The sequence below is a fragment of the Miscanthus floridulus genome, chromosome 9 (assembly GCF_019320115.1).
Source record: "Miscanthus floridulus cultivar M001 chromosome 9, ASM1932011v1, whole genome shotgun sequence".
Classification (NCBI taxonomy): domain Eukaryota; kingdom Viridiplantae; phylum Streptophyta; class Magnoliopsida; order Poales; family Poaceae; genus Miscanthus; species Miscanthus floridulus.
The window spans coordinates 74,281,147-74,306,998 of NC_089588.1; positions in this window are offsets into that span (position 1 = coordinate 74,281,147).

Here is a 25,852-nt window from a genome sequence, read left to right on the forward strand (position 1 = left end):
TCCTCCATGCAAGGTCTCTAACATCTAGTTCAACTTTGGTCAAACCTGCTACATTCAAATGATAATACATACCCAAAGCATGGCTAAATGACCAAATTAGCCCTAGCCCTAAATACCAAAGTTGTTCGTGATGATATCCTAAGCATGTTTAAGCAATTTGCAAGGTCATTCAATCATTTCATGTAGTAGTCACTCATAGGGCCATTTAAAGTAATCACATGAAACATGACTTAAAGGCTTGATTATGAAAAGTGACTTTCATGAACAATGCTCTAATTGCTAACCCAAGCATTGCCAAAAGATTTTTGGTGACTCATTTTAACCAAGTACATGTGTCCACTCATAATCATATGAATATACACATGGAGACATGAAATAACGAGAAAGGTTGCATATGTTAATGAAACATGCGATAACAAGCAAATGTTGAAGATGTTTCAATCAAATGTTTCAATTGTAAATGCTTGTTTATGAATGCGTGATGATCATGCTCATGTTATGCAAGTCAAGTTATGCAAGGCTAACACCCGAGGTGTTACAGTCCCCGCAGGGGGCGTCGGCAGCACAAAGGCGCAATAGGGTGGAGGGCAAAAGTTTTGGGATGGAATTGAAGTAGGAGTTCTATAGAGCCTTCCCTCTCGCCCCTTGTCTCAATTGTTATAGTTCGCAGGTCATCGACCACCCCACAACCAATGAGCAATGAGATGCTTGTGTGGTTTGCCAGTGTGGCTTCACCGCATCATGTCAATGTGATGGGCCACGAGGCGACGTCTCTGTTGCAACATGCTACTGACGCCACCCATGCACGCATGCCTGCGTGGGAATCTAGGTAGTCAAGATTTCTTATGGCTGGACCTATGAAAATACATTTCATTATTAATCTAATGATATGTATTTGACATCATAAACATTGAAAATACATTTCACAAGATTCAATTTGGTTACTAGGATGTTGATGAGGACTACACAACGATTGCAGTTCACCCAGAATTGGAAACAAATTTTCTTTGTTGGGGAGGAAAGAACCATCATCGCATATAAAATGGACATCAGAAAAGTTCATGTCATCCATGCCATTGCTATTTGGTATGGTAGACGTAGCGTCTTGCCAGAGTTCATTAGTAGACCTAACTACCTTCCCTATGTTCCGATGTAGTACTTGGAAAAATTAGCATAGGAGTAAACAAAGTTCCATTTGATGTATGTCACATTGCATGGTGCTCTAAAAGTCCGGCCGGTGTTGTTTCTCAATAGCCGGACAAATCCTACGCGCCGACCAAAATTTAAAAACGGGGCCCAAACTTAAAATTATAAATGACATGGTAACAAGCATCATAGGAAAACGAGGAAAAATGAGACTTGCTCGTATGAACTCATCGTTGCATGGTTCTTGTGAGTTCAACAATTTTTATCAGATACGTATTAGTCTCTATCGTTTAAGCAATAAAATTTTTTCCAATAGTCTCCGTCATTTCAGGTGGTCCTACATACGTATTAACCGTTGCATCTGTGCATGACTCTTGGATATTACAATGTTGCCTTCCCATTTGATTCTCCATCTTGCATGCCTGCATGCACGGTGTGGGAGGGGCACGATACGTCCAATCAATTGCCACATTAAATGGAGAATTAGTAGAGGATGTGGGCCATCAGAGCTCCTAGTTGCATGTGAATTAATTGAATCATAGTGATTTATTGTGAAGGACGTGGTCATCGATGCTCCTTGGTCTCTGGGCACAAGGCTTAAATGAAGGAGACTAATGGACAGAGGGAGCAGATCCATCCCACTACTCAATGTCATCGCACTACTCAATGTCATCCAACTACTACCAAGACATATTAGTTCTAACTACAAATGATTAACATGACTTCATACTAGTTCTAACTATGATGATTAACATGACATCTACAAGGTAAATCTAGCTGGGTTGAACCTAGCAAACCTCTCCACCATGCAGAATCGGCACGACCAGACGATCCCTTCAGACCATCTAGCCCTGGTTCCTCACCAGCACGCGATGCTAGACAATCTTCTTGTCGAGGGTGTACATCCCCTATGGGTGGAGGTTGGCCCAAGTGAGGACATGCTTCCTGACAAAAGGTTGTATCCATCCATGGGGTGCACTCTATGGGCAAAGGTGGCACACCAGCCAGCCATAGCGGCTAGCATGTATCATCATCTTCTGGCTCTTGGGGACGCGGGTGGCGTACCCGTGCTGATCATCATCCTCTGAGTACATTGTAATGTATCCTAGAGAACGCTCGGACATGTCCTAATGGATGGTGAGGGGGGGGTGAGACAATACATGAGACCCGCTCGCGATGTGGGCCAACAAGAGCAGAGAAGGCCACATGGCCTACGATGACGGCGAAGTGGAGCGCACTAGGAGCGGCGGTGGCGAGTGAACCACCAGTATCGATGGCGCCAGCGTTGTCGTCGAGGGCGACGGGGAGAGCAATGGTAGTCTATGAGACAACGGGCCAGAGCGCGATGGGAACTCTAATCTCCCACGTTTGGACATTGACTCCGCCTCCACCGACACCAAACCAGGGCACACCATCGGCCTTGCCTCCTCCGAAGCAGGGAGAGCCAGTACACTAGAGGGAGCGGGAACCAGAGCTGGATGACCCTTCTTTGAGTAGCGCTTCATGGGCACAACAATAGTGGCAAGCAACAGGGAGGCGGAGTTCGGGACTTTGCGAGATGAGGTGAGGTTTTTTGCGCAATGCAAGGTGGAATTAAACAATGGGAGCGAGGCTAGGCTTTATGTATACACAGGGAGGACCTTCTATTTGCTGTGAAGTATACAGTGTAGTTTAATCCAAGCAGTCACAACATTGCGGTCCAATCCGGGCATCCGAGCTGGTCAAATTTACACTGCTCGGACTATGAGCCGTGCACATGATTTACAAGAAACAGGTAAACGCAATTTAAACACCAATGGCTTCAATGCAGGACCAGCCAATACTGCGAATTCCCAAAGGCGTGCCAGTCAATTTGACCTACAATTGACAAGAAGAGAAAGTTTATCAGTAATTGGCTATTTAGCCGATGCAAGTATAGCAAACAGTCAAGGCCATGCCTGGTCAAAAGCAAACCTACCAACTAGCATACTCTGATCTAAAGTGCCATTAGTGGGGATCTACTAGATCATTATAGCCATAATAGCAATCTATAGACCAGATTCAACTAGCCAGTAAACCTCCTCAAGATCAGACATGCCTTAATCGCGTACTATGCATGATCAAGATCGAAGTAGAATAGCCGATGAAACATAATCCATAATTTAAAGTAAGGACCATCGCAATGTGATAGAATAAACGAGGGACTAAAGGGATATGAGGCCAATCTAGATCGATCTCGATCTGGTAGGTTGATATTGCTGAAACTAATGATAATAAGAACATCAGCAAGATCGGTAACTTAATGAATCTACCCGAAGGATGCCACCCTTAGGTAGAGCCGATAACTTGACCTTAATCTAGTTCGAGCTGTGGAGGTCGAACTTAACCGATGTAGCCATACTTGAACTAGATAAGAATCGATAACTAGCTTATACTAGAGCTCATAAGAGGTCAGTTGGACCGTTGCAGCCTTACAAATAGAGGTATAAGCCATGACGGTACTTCTAGACAAGCTGGAGGTTAGCCATACCGATGCAGCCCTGCTTGTTGAAGAACTCATCGAGACCTACACTACTCCTACTCCTAAGGGTTGACGTGAAGCCAAAAAAGTAATTGGTATTGATTGATTGGATTTCTTTTTTACAATAGCCGGGGTCCAATATTTATACCCGAAACCTAAGCATGAATCCTACTCAAGTATGACTCATTATAATCTTTGGTATAAGAGAAAATATTCCTAACTTAAGATAACTTGGACCCTAATCTTTCCCTTTTTGTAGAGTCCGACATGTTTTTCCCGATGCCAACCATGGCTCATTGACTTTATCTGCTGATGTTATCCAAAGAGAGCCGATCCCAGTACCGTATCCGAATCAGCTGATATCGATCCTTACACAATCAATTCCTTGATGATACAATCTAGGAAGCTTAAAGTTTCCATTTTCTTCTTTCCAAAATTTGTTGTAAACATATGCCCCCCAATTTTGGGATAAAAATAATTTTATTCCAAAATTACTATGTCTATGCCTTTGATGGGTCCACAGTCACGGGTAGAGAATCTTGACCTAATTCCTACTATCCATCACCTTCACCAATGTCCTTGCCTGCTTATGAGCCCATTCTTCAAAGTTTCATGAGAGCACTATTGCTTCATGGGCGCTTGGATCCATCCTTCTAGACCAACTATAAATGTTTGTCCAACTCTGGCAAGAGCAACCCAACAACTCAGTTATGTTTCTCTTCTGCTTGCTTCCTCGAGTGCCCTTGGCTCTATCAGACCCTCCATGGTCTAATTCCTTGCTATGAGGGTCTTGAGTGGTTAAAAGAATTCTTGTTCATAGGGTGACTGTGTCGCTCATTTCAGCACCTTATCGAGCAAGAGGATCAGCTGCTACGGTTAGAAGAATTCTTGTGACATCACCTGAGTTTTCTCACCATGATCGTAGAGCTGTTCTAGTGTTTGTAAGGGTTAAAATGTGTGGACACCTTTCCCTTGTTCACTCTATCAAATGCTCATCAAGGGAAACCATAGACTTCTTCCCCATGGTTTCCCAGCCATCGAGAAATCAGTTGGATATATGGGCATCTTTTTAGCAGACAACCCTTTCTCTCCCCTGATGCCACTTCTATCAGTGGGCCAATATGACTCAGTCCATGATGACCTTTGGCCTTATGGGGATCCAGACTCCCTTCAATCCAAAGAAATCTTAGTGGGTTGATCGTCAGTTAATGTAAACCTTTTGTATCAATTCCATGGCGTCTTGAAATTATGGGAAGGAATAAATCTGAATCCATTGTTTTTCATGATTCGTTCCCTGAATTTCTAGTGTGTTGATCCATTTCCATAACTGACTTCAATTCCATGACCCCGATGAAGCCTATCTTCTCACCTCCTGGGCTATATATACGGGCTATGGCTGTGGATCGAAAAACAACCTGCTTCATCCCAAACCTTCTATGTCTCTAGTGCAATTTGCTTTTCAATAGTCTCGAAGGCATGGACAACGGCAAGAGGTCTGCTAAAGAGGCCCTTCATGAGTCCATGCCACCATGCCAGCGTCTTCGTCATCAGGAGGATGCAACCCATGATTTTGGGTGGATGGACCTTCATCTAAATGCGTTGTAGGATGCTCTCACCGTCTCAGAACATAGGGCCGACTCCACTCAAGTGAGGCTAGCTGAGGCCAAGGCTAGAATCATGGTTGAGATGTCCACCATAATTTTCTATTTTTCTTAGTTTTGTCTTCAAGATCTTGATTATCCCTCCCTCGAATATTTCTAGACCTATCGGCTCAGTTGGAAAGCCTTCGATCAGCTACAGAGTATGCGACAGGATTCATCAACACCAGGGGTGCCATGCCGGTGGTTCGCATGTACAACATACCAAACCGTGTCAGAGAGGTTGCCCTTCATAGTGTTTGTCATGGTGCTGCCGTGGCATTGGCTATTGCGTAAGCTCGCTCTGGCCATGAGCTTTGACTTCTTCCCTATGTTTTCCCAGCCACCGAACACCCTGAGCACCATGAGCGTCTGGTCAACGACTTCTTCAACACCACCAACTCCGTAGCCCTCACTTCCTAGTCCGAAGACATAGTGAACAAAGTCTTCTCTGGCTTTTAGTTTGTAATAGGAAAAACTAGCAAACAATCTCTTCATTTTAGGTGACTTTTCTTTTGCCCTGTACTCATGTTACATGTACAAATGTGTCTATGCTTGTTTTGCTCTATAGGCAATACATATTGTATCGGCTTTTACGCCTTTGGGTCTATTTTGAACTAGAGGTGATACCCTTTTGGTACCGGCTATTAGAGTCAATGATTGAACAAATCGACTATCAAGTATTAATCCAAATGCTAGGATAATATTTCTTTAGATATTTTCCATTGTTTGATCTATCAAACTCCTCTTCTCCTCCTAGTTCTTCCAAAATATAAGCATTGCTAGGCGCACAATGTTTAATCCGATAAGGCCCTTCCCAATTAGGTGACCACTTGCCGAACTTGCTATCTCTTGACCTGATCGGTAATTTCACCTTCTAGACCAAGTCCCCTTTAGAAAATTGTTTGCTCTTGACCTTCTTATTGTAATATTTCACAATCCTTAGCTTATTGGCTTCGATATTCTCAAGAGCACGCAGTCGATGGCAACTTAAGTCTTCTAAGTCATCCATCATAAGATTCTTGTAAACTTCGGCTAACAAATCATTTTGCAGCGTGACATGCCTCGATCTAGTTTGAATCTCCTAAGGAAGGACTGCATTATGACCATACACAAGTTCATAAGGTGACACTTTAATCGATCCATGATAGACCATCCTATATGTCCATAATACCTCATTAAGCGTTGAATGCCACTTCCTTGGCTGTTCTTCGATCTTTTTCTTGATCAGCTTAATCATAATTTGATTAGACGCCTCTACCTGGCCATTAGCCTAAGCATAGTAAGGAGAAGAATTTAATAACTTAATTAACATATTGACAGCAAAATCTCTGAACTCTTCTAATGTGAACATTGTCCCCTAATTAATAGTGATAGTTTGAGGAATCCCAAAACGATACACAATATGCTCCTTGACAAAATCAACCATGCTCTTTCAGGTTACCATCTTCAAAGAAATTGTCTCAACCCACTTAGTGAAGTAATCTGTTGCTACCAATATAAACTTATGTCCTTTACTCGAAGGAGAAAAAATCTGGCTAATTAGATCAATTCCCCAACCTCGAAACGACCATGGTTTGATTATAGGATTCATAACCGATGCGAGTGATTTCTGAATATTACCAAAATGTTGACAATCCTGGCACCCCTTATAATATTTAAAACAATCTTTCAGTATTGTTGGCCAGCTGTCATAGAACCGACCAATTTATAAGAGCACAAGTACAAAAACAATCACCAAAATGATCAAATTCTCGCACTTGAGCCCATATAAACCCGGTAGTCAACTGAAACCACAAAGGAATTCAAACCAACTTGTATACAACCAAGATCATAGTAATTCAACATAACACATCATACGTTACAACATTTCACAGACGATTTGCAAATAGGTTACAACACCTCAGAGTCATCATTATTACAAAACAAGTCTTGTAAAGTAGCGGAAGCAAATAGTTTAACTTACACACCCGAGTTCAAATACAAGTACCAGTTTGCCGATCACAACCCGCAAAAGCATTCAGATAAGAAAAACATAGATCATGCCCGTGATCTAGTCTTTGTCAGCTGCCGGGTGGAGACAATACTTACAGAAGCCCTGATATAGAAGATCATCTGCAACAAGAGGGAATAAACCCTGAGTACAAGAATGTACTTAGCTAGACTTACCCATTGGAAACCAAAACAAATGACACCAAGGATCATGCATAGCTTAATTTAGTGGATCTGGCTGACACTTTCTTTTTGCGGAAAAGCATAAGTAATAAAGATCAACTCTTAACCTGAACAAGCAGTGACTTTTAGCCATTAACCTATCATCTATATTAGCACTTGTACTAAGCAATCATTTGATTAAGATTCAAACATTAATAACCATGGCAGGTATAAATCGTGGCAACATTATCATCATCATCCATTTAACCATACCGTTAAATTAATTGAATCTATGTTGCCGTTGCTCAGTCAAGTTCTCACTATCCAGCAGAGACGGCGATTCGAATCGATTCCTATCCAGCTAGAGGGGTGTTCCTAACACAAACCTTGCTTCCCCCCGTCAGGGTTGCAAACAAGTCACCTTTGGTACAATTCAGAAGTCGCGAGTCCGATCAGTGCCGCAAAATCAGAGAACCACTATGCCATGAGTGCTCGGTGACTTAACCCGCCCTTGGGCTTACGCCAATGGCTCTCCGTACATCCTTACTGCCATCTAGATTGTGACCCCTGCTCGCATCCCTGGCCTGAATCGAGCTACTAGGCTTCGCGGTCAGAACGAGTTATCCAGCTAGCTAACTGTTAGGCTGCGTTCAACATGACATAAGGACGTACAATGTATCGGTCCTTAAATGACACAGACGGAGTCACTATGTCCAAACCTACACAAGACTCCGCCCGGTCTCAATTCATTATTAACATGGTTCTTTTCCACGATAGCAAATATAGCCAACCATGATCCACCTCATCCTAAAGCTCACAGGTGACAAGAATCACCCGACTTCTAGCGCATTAAGCATGGCTAAGCATTTAGTCCATTCCTGAACTTAATTAGGATTCAAGTGCGATATCTGGACAAGGATAGATATATAATGCAATAATTGGTCCAACCAATTCCTATACTTAATGCATCATCAACAAATAAAAGGTACTCAAGATATTTGTAAAAACATGGGAGACTTAATATGCTCCGGGGCTTGCCTTTCAGGAAAGAGGAAGGACGGTGGTCAAGGCACTCGGGCAACTCCTCCTCGGCGGCTGCTTCGTCGATTGCCTGCACCTCGGGCTCCTCCTTCTGGCTCGCTCCCTAGAACTCCAGAAGTGTCACTGCCTCCAGCACACCTATTGCATGTATGTGCAAAATAAATATCATGGATGCACATGAACGAAGTTAGAAATGGTCGGGGAATGCACATGCTTACTGTAGTCCGCATTTTCCGACTTAAGCTCTATTCAAATCACTTTAACTTACCAAGTTTATACAATCTAATGTACAATTGCTCATCTTCAGTTAAGGACCTAGCACCTGCACCTAAGCATGTTCTCAAGTTAGGCTAGCACCTAAACAATCAACAAGAACATCGCAACTGAGCACACACACAATCATTGAAATTCAGCGAAACAAGAACTTATATAGCAGTATAGTAAACTGATCATAACCGGAGATCTACAAATTGAAATGATAGGCAACAAGACAATTTGGAAAGCTTATGAAATTTCCTACAATTCATTTTCAAACCTCAAGTCATGATTCCAACCTTTATCCAGTCAAATTTACAGAACTACATAATCAGGTCCAAACAAGACAGAGAACAAGCAAAACTGTGATCTAACTTTGAATGACTGTAGCTCCTAAACTACTGGTCCAAATGCCATCAAATTTTGACAGGAGCTTGATACATAATTTATCTATAACTTTTGTATTCACCACTTTCCCAGCAAACCAAAATATCATGGGGAACTTTGTAATGTCCCGAGAACTATCCAGAAAGACATAATGCAAGGAAATATTTATTAACTTATGTTGCAAACAAATAATTGGACAAAGCCAACTTTACCCACTTATCACACATATCACAAGAACACCAGAAAGTAAAGTGTTACCTCCCAATTCCTTTCTTTTAATGCCTTTCTCAATTTATTTATTAATTAAGAGGAATGATAAACATATATGAAAACTGCACCATTTAATCTACAAAAATTACAGTAGGTACTACATGCTCCAAGTAGACTACTGTAAAAATTTTACACCATTTGAGAAATTATAACATCCTACACAAAAATGACAAGGCATAAAGGCTTAAAATGACATAATTAGGAAACCCTAGTGAAAAGTGTCAAGCAATAGATTTTATATTTTTTCTAGCATCCTTAACGTACTAGGACATTCTCCAATAAATTTCATGGTCATTGGATTCATAGATAAATTACTAAAATTCACACGAGGATCATTCAATGATAAAAGGAAAATCTATAACTCAAAAACCATACATGCAATGACTCTCAAATTTTTACCAGAGCTTCTACTCAGCAAGAAGAGCTCACCAACAAAATTTCATAATTTGTGGAGCACATGAACTCAAGATATAATTTAAACAAGTTTGCATGCATTTAAAAACACATTTCAAGTTTCAGTTTAATTCATCCAAAAATTCCACTACAAGTGTTCATGTTATATTTTTCCTAAATACTACACTTCACCATGATCCTAACAAAATTAGAACCACCCAATTTGGATTTACAAAACTAGAGATACAATTTTTACAAAACAACAATCAAATCTGAGCTAATTGAACTATCTTTTGAATACACAGTCACTGTCAGGCGGGTCCACATGTCAGCTGGCCCACGCGTCAGCGTCACAAAAAACAGGGGAGGGAACTACCGTGGCGCTTCGGTGAGCTTTTCCTCGCCACCGCGGAGGGCTCAGGCGGTCGCGTCATCACCGACGCCATCTCCGAGCCGAACCGCGTCGAGGGAGGTATGGGGCACGGCGGATGGTTCCTCGGAGCATGGACAGCGGCGGCCATGGCGGACAGCGGTGATGCCCGATGGCACGCCGGCCAATTCTGGCCACGATATAACCCGGCGAAAGGCGCTAGAGCTACCTAGAGACCTAATGCAGAGGTAACCTAAGGTAAGGGTGGCTAGGGTAGCGCCGGTGAGCCTGGCCGCACGCACGGTCACACGGCGGCGCCCCGAGCATCACGGCGGCATTGATGTTCTGGCTCAATGGCGGCGAATCCTAGGACTACGTCTTTGAGGTAGACACTACAGCTCATATGGGTCCTCATGCGCGCACTAGAAGAGGAAGGAAAGGTTCGGAGGTGGCCAGCCACGATGAGCTCATGCTCGCAGCCATGGCGGACACGGTGAGGTGCACCGGTGTGTTCCCAGGCACACGCTCGGTAGTGTCTAAAGCTATTCCTACCAGAGCGTCTACAAGTTATTGTAGTGCTAGACCAGAGGAAGAGACAGTGTGTGGTGCGGTGAAGTGCCACGACCACGTGAACCGTATGCGCGGTGTACTCCGGTGAAGTCCCCGGCGGTGGAAATCAAGATGTACCTTACCAAAGGGTCAAAGAGATAGAGCGAGAGGTCCAGGAGGTGGAGTGGAGGAAGGCGCGGTGATGGCTGAGATGGATCGGCCAAAGGTGTGGCGTCGAAGGCAAGCAGCAGTGGCAAAGCTGGCGGCGTCGGCAATGGCGAGCAGCGGCTTCGCGAGAGAGGGCGAGCGAGTGGGAGGCAGAGCGCATGTGGGCGAGCGGAGAGGCAGCAGGGCATCCTCCACTTCATGCCGGCTAGCGTACAGTGCGGTCAGGGCAAGCAGGGCACATGGTGTCCATGCGGCGGCCACCCTCTGGCCTCGGTCGGCCATGACTGGCCTGATTAGAACTGCCATCAGGCCTGATGGAGCCGATTGACAGGCGATCTTTGATGGTGCTTATCTCCTAATTGGCTCAGCCAAATGCTAATCCAGTTGAACTATGTGATAGAGCTAGGTGAGTACTCCAATTAACTCAACATGAGCTCAAGATAATCTGCCATGGATTTCAATCTACAAGACTCCAAAGTCCCCTTCATGAAACGGAGATGAACTAGGACAGATAAGGCCTTTCTTTAGAAGTTCATTCAACTGGATCTTAAGTTCAGCTAGTTCATTGGGAGGTATTCTATAAGGCCTTCTAGAGATGGGCGTTGTACTAGGTAGCAACTCTATCTTGAACTCCACGTCCCGATCCACGGGCAATCCGCGCAAATCATCGAGAAAAACATCCTGAAAATCACACACGACAGGGATGTATGCCATAACCTTTGCTTGCACCGCATTAGCTGCACAAGAAAGATTGATGTCCTTGGGTAGCTGTACTAGAAAACCTTCCTGATTACAAGGATCTCTGAGCATGACTACTCTAGTCGACTCCATGACTGCTCATCCAGTTCATTCCCAATATCACATCGATACCCAGCCCGGTAAAACTACCAGATCAACCTGATAACTTCGCCCCTCTATCTCAAATTGCACGTCCCCAACTACAAGCTTGGTTGGGATAGTACCACTGGCAGCCCTAATACAATAACCCTCACCCTCAATAGTGTATGTTTTCTACATAAACTTGGATGCAAATGCGGGACTAATAAAAGAATGTGAAGCACCTAAATCAAATAGTACAACTATAGGGTTTTGATCAACCAAAAACTTACCAGCCGTTACTACCTCTCCTGATGGAATATCAACAATATTAGTGTGGTTCACCTGCCCCTGACAGCCACCTTGGTAGTTATTCTTCTTAGGGTAAGGACACTTCCTTGCCCAATGACCTGGCTTGTTGCAGTTCTAGCACATGTTGCTTGGAGGAACATTGGAACTGCCTTGACTGGTAGTGCCCTTGGGAAGAGCAACTGTAAAAGCCTTGCGAAATCCAGTCTTGCCTGGATTCTTCTTCAGCAGTGGGCGGAACTTAGCAGCTGATGCCGGAGGACGGAATGGAGCCCTATGTGTGACTGGAGCCTTGGATTGTGAGGCACCCGCCTCATAAGCCCTCTTGCGATTCTTTGAAGCGGCATATACAGCATTGGTGTTCTCTTGAGATAAAGCATCACTCACAAACTCATTAAAATGAGCACACTTGCATTTTCCCATGGTCTTCATCAATTTGGGGCTAAGTCCCCGCTTGAAACTAGCGATCTTCTTGGCATCAGTGTCAACAAACTCAGTAGCATACCTTGCAAGGTTATTGAAAGCCTATAGGTATTCATTCAAGCTCTTGTTCCCCTGGGTGAGCTTCATGAACTCCATATGCTTGATTGCCATGAGACCAGGAGGAATATAATTTCCCCTAAAAGTAGACTTGAACTGATCCCAAGTGATTTGGGCATTAGCGGGCATAGTGGACCGATGATGACTCCACCAAATACCAACTGGCCCATGCAGTTGGTGAGATGCATACTCAGTCTTCAGCACCTTAGTCAAGCGAAGCAGATGGAATTTCTGCTCGAGAGTGTTCAACCACTCATCAGCTTGGAGGGGCTCTTCAGCCTCCTTGAAGATCGGTGGTTTAGTGTCAAGGAAATCTTTGAAGTCGCTATACTAATTTGGTTCCGATCCTTGGCGTGCACCACGACCATCACGATTTGCAATCATGCGGAGAGCCTCAGCCATAGTGCGCTATCCTTCCGCAAGAATTGACATCAATTCCATCGGTGTGGGTGGTGGTGGCGGTGGAAGATCATCATCATCACCAGCCGCACTAGTGGAACGAGTGCAAGGCATCTGCAACAATGCGCAACCAACAATTATTGGTGATGTTAGCACATTGGGGAGGAACAATGTAATTACGCCAAACTGGATTTACTAGAGAGAATGAAAAATTCATACAATAAACAGAGGCAATAATTCATTCTCCAATCACCACATCATCAATTAGATTACTAGTGCCATACGCAGTGCATTCCAACATGACAAGTTTTAAACTTAACCAACAAGATACGCATCCCAAAGGGAGCGGATTAAGGTACATTACATGCCAAGTTTGAATTAAAAGGTACATCCAACATCAGTCATAGTACTAAGTCCATTACACCAATGATTGCAAAAGCTTAAACTAGTGAGACTTGCTAACTAACTACTCATCGAAGTGATCGCTGTCCACATCAAAGACGCCCTGGACTTCTTCAGGATCTTCCTCTTCATTTGCAGGTTCAGCTGCATTGACATCCATCTGCACGTCCTCTTCTTCTTCATCGGCCTCAATCACTTGAGATCCACCCACATTAGGATACCTTGGTATGGGGTGAGGAATAGGAAACAGATGGTTGTTCAGTCGATGGTGCTCAACCTGAAGCTCTTCAAGCTGCTCTTGGAGCTCATGCTCCCTTTGAAAAGCATTGTGGTTAGCCATGATCCAACCCTGACATCTTTCTTCTGCCAACTCTAGGGCTGCATCTCTATGACGGGTCACACGGTCCAACTTGTGTACTGCCTCATCTCTCTCTATGGTGAGGTTCATAAGCTGGTTACGAAGCTCATCTCTCTCGTGTGCTATTTGCCCCCACTACTGTAGGCGATAATTTGCAATGCCCCAAATCTCATCTACTTCTAGCTGAGCTCGCCCACATGCATCCGCCCTACAGCGATACTTGTGGGCACGCAACCTGAACTTGTGTTGGGCTACCATTGCCTTGCCAGCTTCTTCTAACACACTAGAGAGGGTGTCCTGCCTGACTCGACAAAGCTTCAAGACGGCTATCATAGCACTCATTCCCGCATTGTCGCTCTGAACATGTTCACCACGGCCTTGAACCAAGGCCTGGCCAACTTCTTGAGTCCACTTAGCCTCTGTAGGAGCCACTCGGGGAATGGATGCAGCGGGTCCACCCACTAATTCATCTCCGAAACTCTGTGCTATGTCCATAAGCACATCAAGGGCAGCAACTTGAGCGGCCTCCCATGGGCTTCGCCCATCAGTCTCAATGCTCCACCCATGCCACAACGGTCTCATGGGGTTCTGTGGCACTATCAAGGTCACAATGTACCATGGTACATCTCCCAATGGCACCGTCTGCCTCCACATGTAGCGGGGTGCCTCCGGGTACCCAACTGAGCTTAGCACCCTCTAGAGCAAGGTAGGCGTACCGAACTAGTCTAAAAAGGTGCTGCTACTAGGAGGAAACATGAGCGCGGCCATCTGTATCAAAAAGGGATGCAACTCTCGTGAGAGGATTATTTTGTTGAGAGATGGAACTTAATAATTGGGATAAGCAATTATAAGGGAGGGAGTAATGCAATATGAATGACATGAGTGAATATGATGCATGCTCGTTCCGTATGTCCTCACAAACCTAAGAAAATTTAAGTTCTAGCAGAATATACGGTGGCATACATACGTTCTCTCAATTAGCGGTAACTAGTCGATCTACACGATGCGTTGTTAGCGTACCTACAGAAAATTTCATTGCAGCCCAACCCAACAAGATATAATGCTAACAATGAAAGCAGTAAACTAAGATACTCTCCATATATACATCCCCAGATATATATACTTTGGTATCCAAACTACCCTACAGATATACCCACAATTAAGTACCTTCATATGTACATGTATGCAACATGTAAATATTCTAGTAACCACAACTAACTCTCCCCTAGACCGACGGTTGGACGGTCATGCTCTCACAACTCACACTTACCTTGGCGTAGAGGTAATTGATCCATACACTACCATTCAAGCGAATGGCACCCATGCAATAGCATGCCGCATGGATGACGAAATAGAAACAATCACTTTCCCCCAATTAGTACTTATATAAGCCACCTAAAAGTCCTTAATTGGGCTACAACGGATGTGATCACCAGAACACTATAAAATTTCAGATTTTTAAACACTTATATATAACTATAAGTTGGAAAACCATTTTCATAGCAAAAGCTTTTGTTTTTAAATACCCGTATAACATGTTTAGTGTTGAATCTAGCTCTAATACCAGCTGTCACAAAACCGACCAATTTATAAGAGCACAAGTACAAAAACAATCGTCAAAACGATCAAATTCTCGCACTTGAGCCCATATAAACCCGGTAGTCAACTAAAACCACAAAGGATTTCAAACCAACTTGCATACAACCAAGATCATAGTAATTCAACATAACACATCATATGTTACAACATTTCACAGACGGTTTGCAAATAGGTTACAACACCTCAGGTTCATCATTATTACAAAACAAGTCTTGTAAAGTAGCGGAAGCAAATAGTTTAACTTACACACCCGAGTTCAAATACAAGTACCAGTTTGTCGATCACAACCCGCAAAAGCATTCGGATAAGAAAAACAGAGATCATGCCCGTGATCTAGTCTTCGTCACCCGCCGGGTGGAGACAATACTTATAGAAGCCCTGATATAGAAGGTCATTTGCAACAAGAGGGAATAAACCCTGAGTACAAGAATATACCCAGCTAGACTTACCCATCGGAAACCAAAACAAATGACACCATGGATCATGCATAGCTTAATTTAGTGGATCTGGCTGACACTTTCTTTTTGCGGAAAAGCATAAGTAATAAAGATCAACTCTTAACCTAAACTAGCAGTGACTTTTAGCCATTAACCTATCATCTATATTAGCACCTGTACTAAGCAATCATTTGATTAAGATTCAAACATTAATAACCATAGCAGGTATAAATCGTGGCAACATTATCATCATCATCCATTTAACCATACCGTTAAATTAATTGAATCTACGTTGCCGCTGCTCAGTCAAGTTCTCACTATCCGGGAGAGACGGCGATTTGAATCGATTCCTATCCAGCTAGAGGGGTGTTCCTAACACAAACCTTGCTTCCCCCATCAGGGTCGCAAACAAGTCACCTTTGGTACAATTCAGGAGTCACGAGTCCAATCAGTGCCGCAAAATTAGAGAACCACTCTGCCATGAGTGCTCGGTGACTTAACCCGCCCTTGGGCTTACGCCAATGGCTCTCCGCACATCCTTATTGCCATCCAGATTGCGACCCCTACTTGCGTCCCTGGCCTGAATCAAGCTACTAGGCTTCGTGGTCGGAATGAGTTATCTGGCCAGCTAAATGTTAGGTTGCGTTCAACATGACATAAGGACGTATAGCGTATCAGTCCTTAAACGACATAGACGGAGTCACTATGTCCAAACCTACACAAGACTCCGCCCGATCACAATTCATTATTAACATGGTTCTTTTCCACGATAGCAAATATAGCCAACCAAGATCCACCTCATCCTAAAGCTCACAGGTGACTAGAATCACCTGACTTCTACCGCATTAAGCATGGCTAAGCACTTAGTTCGTTCCTGAACTTAATTAGGATTCAAGTGCGATATCTGGACAAGGATAGATATATAATGCAACAATTGGTTCCAACCAATTCCTATACTTAATGCATCATCAACGAATAAAAGGTACTCAAGATATTTGTAAAAACATGGGAGACTTAATATGCTCCGGGGCTTGCCTTTCAGGAAAGAGGAAGGACGGTGGTTAGGGCACTCGGGCAACTCCTCCTCGGGGGCTGCCTCGTCGATTGTCTGCACCTCGGGCTCCTCCTTCTGGCTCGCTCCCTAGAACTCCAGAAGTGTCACTGCCTCCAGCACACCTATTGCATGTATGTAAACTGATCATAACCGGAGATCTACAAATTGAAATGATAGGCAACAAGACAATTTGGAAAGCTTATGAAATTTCCTACAATTCATTTTCAAACCTCAAGGCATGATTCCAAACTTTATCAGGTCGAATTTACAGAACTACATAATCAGGTCCAAACAAGACAGAGAACAAGCAAAACTGTGATCTAACTTTGAATGATTGTAGCTCCTAAACTACTGGGACAAATGCCATCAAATTTTGACAGGAGCTTGATACATAATTTATCTACAACTTTTGTATTCACCACTTTCCCAGCAAACCAAAATATCATGGGGAACTTTGTAAAGTCCCTAGAACTGTCCAGAAAGACATAATGCAAGGAAATATTTGTTAACTTATGTTGCAAACAAGTAATTGGACAAAACTAACTTTACTCACTTATCACACATATCACAAGAACACCAGAAAGTAAAGTGTTACCTCCCAATCCCTTTCTTTTAATGCCTTTCTCAATTTATTTATTAATTAAGAGGAATGATAAACATATATGAAAACTGCATCATTTAATCTACAAAAATTACAGTAGGTACTACATGCTCCAAGTAGACTACTGTAAAAATTTTACACCATTTGAGCAAGTATAACATCCTACACAAAAATGACAAGGCATAAAGGCTTAAAATGACATAATTGGGAAACCCTAGTGAAAAGTGTCAAGCAATAGATTTTATATTTTTCCTAGCATCCTTAAGGTACTAGGACATCCTCCAATAAATTTCATGGTCATTGGATTCATAGATAAATTACTAAAATTCACACAAGGATCATTCATTGATAAAAGGAAAATCTATAACTCCAAAACCATACATGCAATGACTCTCAAATTTTTACCAGAGCTTCTACTCAGCAAGAAGAGCTCACCAACAAAATTTCATAATTTGTGGAGCACAAGAACTCAAGATATAATTTAAACAAGTTTGCATGCATTTAAAAACATATTTCAAGTTTCAATTTAATTCATCCAAAAATTCCACTACAAGTGTTCATGTTATATTTTCCTAAATACTACACTTCACCATGATCCTAACAAAATTGGAACCACCCAATTTGGATTTACAAAACTAGAGATACAATTTTTACAAAACAACAATCAAATATGAGCTAATTGAACTATCTTTTGAATACACAGTCACTGTCAGGCGGGGTCCACATGTCAGCTGGCTCACGTGTCCACGTCACGAAAAATAGGGGAGGGAACTGCCGCAGTGCTCTGGCGAGCTTTTCCTCGCCGCCGCGGAGGGCTCAGGCAGTCGCGTCATCACCGACGCCATCTCCAAGCCGAACTGCGTCGAGGGAGGTACAAGGCACGATGGATGGTTCCTCGGAGCATGGACGATGGCGGCCATGGCAGACAGCGGTGATGCCCGACGGCACGATATAACCCAGCGAAAGGCGCTAGAGCTACCTAGAGACCTAATGCAGAAGTAACCTAAGGTAAGGGCAGCTAGGGTAGCGCCGGTGAGCCTGGCCGCACGCAGGGTCACACGACGGCGCCCCAAGCATCACAGCGGCATTGATGTTCCGGCTCAACGGCGGCGAATCCTAGGACTACGTCTTCGAGGTAGACACTACGGCTCATATGGGTCCTCATGCATGCACTAGAAGAGGCAGGAAAGGTTTAGAGGCGGCCGACCATGATGAGCTCGTGCTCGCGGCCATGGCGGACACGGTGAGGTGCACCGGTGTGTTCCTAGGCACACACTCGGTAGTGTCTAAAGCTATTCCTACCAGAGCATCTGCAAGTTAGCGTAGTGCTAGACCGGAGGAAGAGACAGTGTGTGGTGTGGTGAAGTGCCACGACCACGTGAACCGTATGTGCGGCGTACTCCGGTGAAGTCCCCGACGGCGGAAATCAAAATGTGCCTTACCAAATGGTCAAAGAGATAGAGTGAGAGGTCCAGGAGGTGGAGTGGAGGAAGATGTGTTGATGGCTGAGATGGATTGGCCAAAGGTGCGGCGTCGAAGGCGAGCAGCGGTGGCAAAGCTGGCGGCGTCGGCAATGGCGAGCAGCGGCTTCGCGAGAGAGGGCGAGCGAGTGGGAGGCAGAGCGCGTGTGGGCGAGTGGAGAGGCAGTAGGGCGTCCTCCACTTCACGCCGGCTAGCGTGCAGCGCGGTTAGGGCAAGCCGGGTGCGTGGCATCCACGCGGCGGCCACTCTCTGGCCTTGGTCGGCCATGACCGGCCTGATCAGAACTGCCATCAGGCCTGATGGAGCCGACTGACAGGCGATCTTTGACGGTGCTTATCTCCTAATCGGCTCGACCAAATGCTAATCCAGTTGAACTACATGATAGAGCTAGGTGAGTACTCCAATTAACTCAATATGAGCTCGACCTAATTCGCCATGGATTTCAATCTACAAGTCTCCAAATTCCCCTTCATGAAACTAGAAAACAGCTCCAACACTTAGAAAATTTCTAAGTGTTGGAACAGCACTGATTTCTGGCTTGTGGGCCCTATTTGAGCATGTCCTGCACATTTTCATGACTTGGCTCCTAAACAAAGTTTGTTCCTTATAAAATTTTCTACAACTTTGCTTTAGGTTGCTCAGACATGCAAACACTCTAAGCTATACTTTTTAAATAGTCAAACCAAGGAGCTCTAGGGGTCCACAATAGTCAAACCATGACTTGGAAACTTAATTAGGCAAAATGATCAACATGAACATTGTTCCTAATGACATTCTAAGTATAACTAAGTTTCTTAAGAGTATAATTAGCCACACCACACATTGGTCACACCAAAATCAAGCAGCACATGTATTGAAACAAGGGAAAACAAGTGACTTTGTTACTTCTGTTTCAAAACCATGTTTCATGTGTTTCATGAGTTTGAGGCATTGTACTAGCTAACCATGTTTCACTAAAGTGTGTTGCACATGTTGCACTTGAGTGTTACACACTATTCATTTTCCTAAAACACTTACACATAGCATATAACAATATGTTGCAATGTTTCAAAAGCATGTTTCATACAATTCTAAACTCATGAATGGATGAATGATGCTCATGTTTATGAAATGCAAGTGCAAATGTGGAAGCCAAACACCTGGGGTGTTACACCAGAAATATCCAGTTCTACGAATAATCCATTTCATCTTATAAGCCGATTGATGAGCTCCACATGTCCCTTCATGTCCTTCACCCATCAACACTTTAGCCTCTTCTTAATTTAAGCATTTAAGCAACACCCCATCGACTGTCTTGTAATATAGCTAATTATCTAGCAAAACATACTTACTCGATTTATACCTTAGTTTCCTAGTAACCTTCTATGATGGATTTATAAGGTAATCTGCTATTTCAACTCTCCAATCATTAGTCAAGGTTTCACTACTTAAGATCTCTTGAAACACTCGATAACCTGACGCACTTTGAGCAACCGATTAGCCTCTTTATTCTGTGCTCTTAGAATATGCTGAAGGGAAATATGAGGAAACTCCTTGAGTAACCTCTAGCATTTATCATAGTATCCCCTCAGAATATCATCTTTACATTCATATAGGCCGATCAACTAATTAATACTTAACTGTGAATCTCCAAATACTTCGATCGACTTGGCCTTTACTTCATGAAGAAGCTGAAGTCCCTTAAGAATAGCTTCATATTCTGCTTGATTGTTGGTAATTATTGGTTTAGTTGGAAAAGCAAACTCAAAACTTGCCCCCCGAGGTGAAACAATAACAATACCAATGCCACCACCTTGCTTACATGATGATCCATCAAAGAATAGTGTCCAAGGTATCTGCTCTACATAGCCAATACTTGGTTTATGATGCTGAGTGACAAAATCGGCTATTACTTGCCCTTTGACCGCTTTAGCTGATTCGTACCTCAAGTCAAATTCCGACAATGTAAGAATCCACTTCCCCATTCTCCCATTTAATATTGGCATTGATAGCATGTGCTTGATCACATCAGCCATGGAAACAACTATACACTCAGCCGATAGCAAGTAATGTTGCAACTTAGTGCAAGAGAAATATAAGCACAAGCATAACTTTTCAAAAGAATAATATCTTGTTTCTGGAACCAAAAGTCTTCTACTTAGATAGAAAACAACTCGTTCTTTTCCTTCAAACTCTTGCATTAAGGCCAATCCAATCGTTTGGTCATCGGCCGATACGTACAACCTAAAAGGCTTACCTTGCTGAGGAGGGACCAACACAGGTGGACATTTCATGTATTCTTTTATCTCCTCAAATGCCTTTTGTTGTACATCACCCCACTTAAATTCTTGATCATTTTTCAACTTCAACAAGGGAGAAAACGGCAGAACCTTTTTCGACAAATTTGAAATAAACCTCCTGATAAAATTAATCTTACCAAGTAAAAATTGTAACTCTATTTTAGTAGTCGGGGGCACTGCCTCATCAATTGCTTTCATACTTTTTTGACCAATTTCGATTCCTCTCTCATGGACCATAAAACCCAAAAAATTGTCTAGCTGATACTACAAAGGCACACTTATTGTGATTCATCTTTAGACCATGTTTTCTTATGCACTCCAAAGTCTCCCACAAATCAGCTAGATGTTCCTTGTAACCCTTAGATTTTACCATCACATCATCAATGTAGATTTCAACAATCCTGCCGATCAACTTATGAAAAATATAATTCATCGCCCTCTAATAAGTTGCACTGGCATTCTTCAAACCAAAGGTCATCACAACCCATTCAAATAAACCGATTGCGCCAGGGCACCTAAAAGCTATTTTTGCTATGTCTTCCTCAGCCATAAAAATTTGATTATATCCTACATTGCCGTCCATGAAACTAATAACCTTGTGCCTGGCTACTGCATCTACCAACATATCGGCTATCGGCATCGAAAAACCATCCTTGGGTGTAGCCTTGTTTAGATCTCTAAAATCGATGTAAACTCTTAACTTCCCATTCTTCTTATACACAGGAACAACATTCGATATTCACTCTGCATATCGGCATGGTCGGATAAATTTTGCTTCTAGTAATCTTTCAGTGTCCTTTTTGATATCATCAAGAACATTTGGGTTGAATCTCGTCGGAGCTTCTTTAAATGGCCGATATCCAGGTTTGATTGGCAATTGATGTTCAACAATTGATCGGTCTAGACCAGGCATCTCATAATATTCCCAAGCAAAACAATTCTTAAATTCCATTAATAAATCTACCAACTCTTGCTTATACTCAGGATCCAACTTAGCACTTACATATGTCGGCCTAGGCCTATCTCTAGAACCAATATCTATCTCTTCTAATTCATCGGCCAACGTAAAGCCATGTCCTAGTTTACCATCCGTACCATCTATTGGATTAACCATTAAAACAAACTCTTAGAGCCGACTGCTTGGATTGGCTGTTGGCCTTCGTCATTGATTTTAATGAAGCCTCCTTCCCATAGCTTGCCAGAAAAACACTCGAAGTCTTCTAGCTCTCAATACATTGGATCAGCTATTGCGACACTCACAGAATCATCAACATGAACTAGCTCAACATTGTCTCCATGCCATTGAATCAAGCATTGATGCATAGTTGATGGTACACAACAATTTGCATGAATCCAATCATGACCAAGGAGTAAACTATATGAACTTTTTCCATCAATGACGAAGAATGTGGTGAGCAAAGTTTTACTTCCGATTGTCAATTCGACGTTCATTGCCCCCTGATTTTGGATGCATTACCCCTAAAATCCTTAAGCATCATGTTAGTCTCAATCAAATCTCTTGGTCCCTTGCCAAGTTTACGAAAAGTAGTATAAGGCATAAGATTGACAGAAGTACCTCCATCCACCAATATTTTGCTCATCAACTTCCCATCAACGAAACCTTTTACATATAAAGCTTTTAAGTCCTGATGCTTTACTAACTTATCGAATATAGCTTGATGTACAACTACCAACTATCTCCTCATACTCGGATTCATCAAAATCTGAATAGACTTCTTGGTCTGCTGGAGCTCTAAATTCTGACGGCAGTAGAAAAGCCATTTGAATATTAGCCGATGGTTGACCTCTATCAGCTGTTTGTTTAGCATGCCACACTTGAGGTCTACCAGACTCTTGAGCCTATTCTAGCTCTCTATTCCTTAGGCATTGCACCCTTCTTTTTTGGCTTCTCGTCAAACCTCCTGGACACCAGTGCCTTTCCTACCAAACATACTCTTCCTCATTATCTTCTTCATAATCAGCCCAGCTTTGATCAACAACTCGCTTCCCAAGCCGATCATGAACACTTCTATTTTTTAAGTGCCGATCCATATTATGATGATACTCATCTTGAGCATGGATAGACTGGCGGTTGGTCTTAGATTGCCTAAACTCCCAATATTGCTCACTGCACTCTGGGCAATTATTTCTATTAGGCAATTTCAAACCTTCATTCCAGCAATGTCTGAAGAAAGGATAATTCAAATGTGATTCGGCTTGTTTTCTTTCATACCTCTCTTTCTCTGGTTGACGCTGGTACTCTTTCTCTTCTAACCAACGCTGATAATCCTTTTCCTTCTGTCGTTGCCATTTATTCAACAAAATTCAAGATATGACACGTGGCCTTATCACCCCATCCCTTGACGTCTCTCCCTGCTCATATTGGCTCTTCTGTTGGTCGTGACGCCTCTTAACTTCTCTATATTGATCAGCCGATATTTGCATCTCTGGATCGACTGTTCCGGTTTCTTTGGCCCTAGTTGATGTTAGGACTCTAGTCTTTCCTTTGAGCAACTTCACATCGACCATATTCTGATCTCTTTGAAAATGATTATTATCAACTTTTATCTTCCGAGGCGTATCAAATTTAAGTCTTCCTTGCTGAAAAGCCCTCTGTATATGTTGCCAGAAAATTCTGCACTCATTAGTAGAATGAGAAGTAGCATTATGAAATTTGTAGAACTTCTTATTCTTCAACTGATTAGGAGGTAACATAACATGATTGGTGGGCAACTTGATCTGTTTTCTTTCAAGCAAGAAATCGAAGAGCTTGTTTGATTTTGTGATGTCAAAATCATAGCTCTCTTTGACTCCTCTTCCCCAAGGATTTGGCACCATTATAGTCTTCTTACCCCAATTCCATTCAGTCGTAGCAATCTCTTCTTCTTCATCGTCCCCATCACTATTATCAACTGAATATGAATTATAGGTTTCGGCAATTGCGGCACTCTTCTAGAATCGGGTATTTCTGCGCATATTTTGGAATTGGCTATTGAGTGTTGCCACCCATTGAGCGAACTGACCTAAATTGTCAAACTCTTGCCCTAGCAGCTTCTCCCTCCATGTTGGCAACATTCCTTGAATAGCTAGAGCAGCTAGCTAATCATCAGTTAGATTTAATGAGAGGGTTGTCAGTTACTCTAGAAAAACCACAGCCCTCAAACCCAACCTCCATAGATTGAAAACCCTCCACTAGAATTTGCTCAACACTAGGATCACCACTCTTGTTCACTAAATAGAAGTAAATATGCTTGCTTTAGAATGCTGATGTACTATCATTACTTATGGAAGGTGCAACATTGATTAAGATGAATTAATCAAGTTTTTGGATTTATTAGCATTTTTCTAAAACCGAAAAAGGATAAAATTCTTTATTCACTCACCCCCCTTAGCCACAGTCACTGACATACGGCCCCCTGGATCAGCGCATAGTATGCCCACACTGACCGTGGCGCACTCGCCATTGACCAGCAGGTAACTCGCCGATGGTGACCTCGCCGACGACGACACCGACCCCGCTGCACTCCTCTTGTCCTCGCGCATCTCCTGGTGGTACTAGTTGAATGGTTGGTGCTCAACGGTGAGCATGATGGCAACTCTGGTGGGTTGGCGACACTCTAGCATGGCGGCAATGACAAAAGATGGCAACTCCAGTGATGGAAGTTACTCATACACGTCTCACTCGACCTCACGAACTAGCGGTGGTGATGGTTGACTAGCTAAGGCATGGTAGCATGCACGTCGGTGGCCATGGTGGCATGGCAGAGCTTAGGTATGGCAGACCAAGACAATGGTGAGGTCCTCAGCGACATGAAGGCCACCGACATACTCAGCACGTTCACATGCACGCGCTCGAGGGGTTAGTCAAGCGAACGTGGCTAACTACGCACGTAACCACGACTGCGGAGGCTCGGCAAAGCAGAGCATGCCGGTGCAGCGGCGCTCCGGCCACTAGGCCACAATAGAGATAAAACAGACAACGATGTTAGCTTCAGAAGCTCACCATGACTTTGGAACGATGGCTGGTTGAGGTGGAGGTGAGGCAGAGCTAGGTCACTGGTGTCGAGGTCGATGGCGGTGGCACAAACTCACGAACACGGTGGAGTTCCGATGTGTCTGGAGGTTGACTGTGAAAACCATCAGCACGATGAGCAATAGTACACCACAGTGGAGCTAAAACATGAGACAGTTAGGAAAGGGATGCACCATAGAGGGCTGCCCATGGCAAGGGGTCTCACGGCGGTGCTGCGAACATCATCAAGGAAGATGATGGCCTACGAGCAGCTCCGACGGCAAGGGGTGGTACGGGTTGGCTCAAATGGTGTGCAAGGATGAGGCAAGCATGGATGCAAGATGAATTAGATGGAGGGCAAGCGTTGGTGGAGGAATTGCCTACAAACTGGTGGTGCTTGATGGCGGCACGAAAGGGAAGAAGGCAAGCTTGGTGGCTGGCTTGGCAATTTAAGGGCGATGGAGCAGCTTCTGGGCGTCCAGCAGCTACTTGGGAAGCATCAAGGTGAAGCAGCTGTGTGGCACACGCACTCAATGCGATGGATGAGGGCGGCGGTCAGCGTCAAGCTGCTATGTGGCAACTACTTCGGTGAGCACTATAGCGATTGAAATAGCCCCCTTTCTCTTCCATTTTCTCTCGATTCCATGTGGTAACTGAAAGATCTCCAAAAAGAAAAGTTGTTCATCTTCATCTG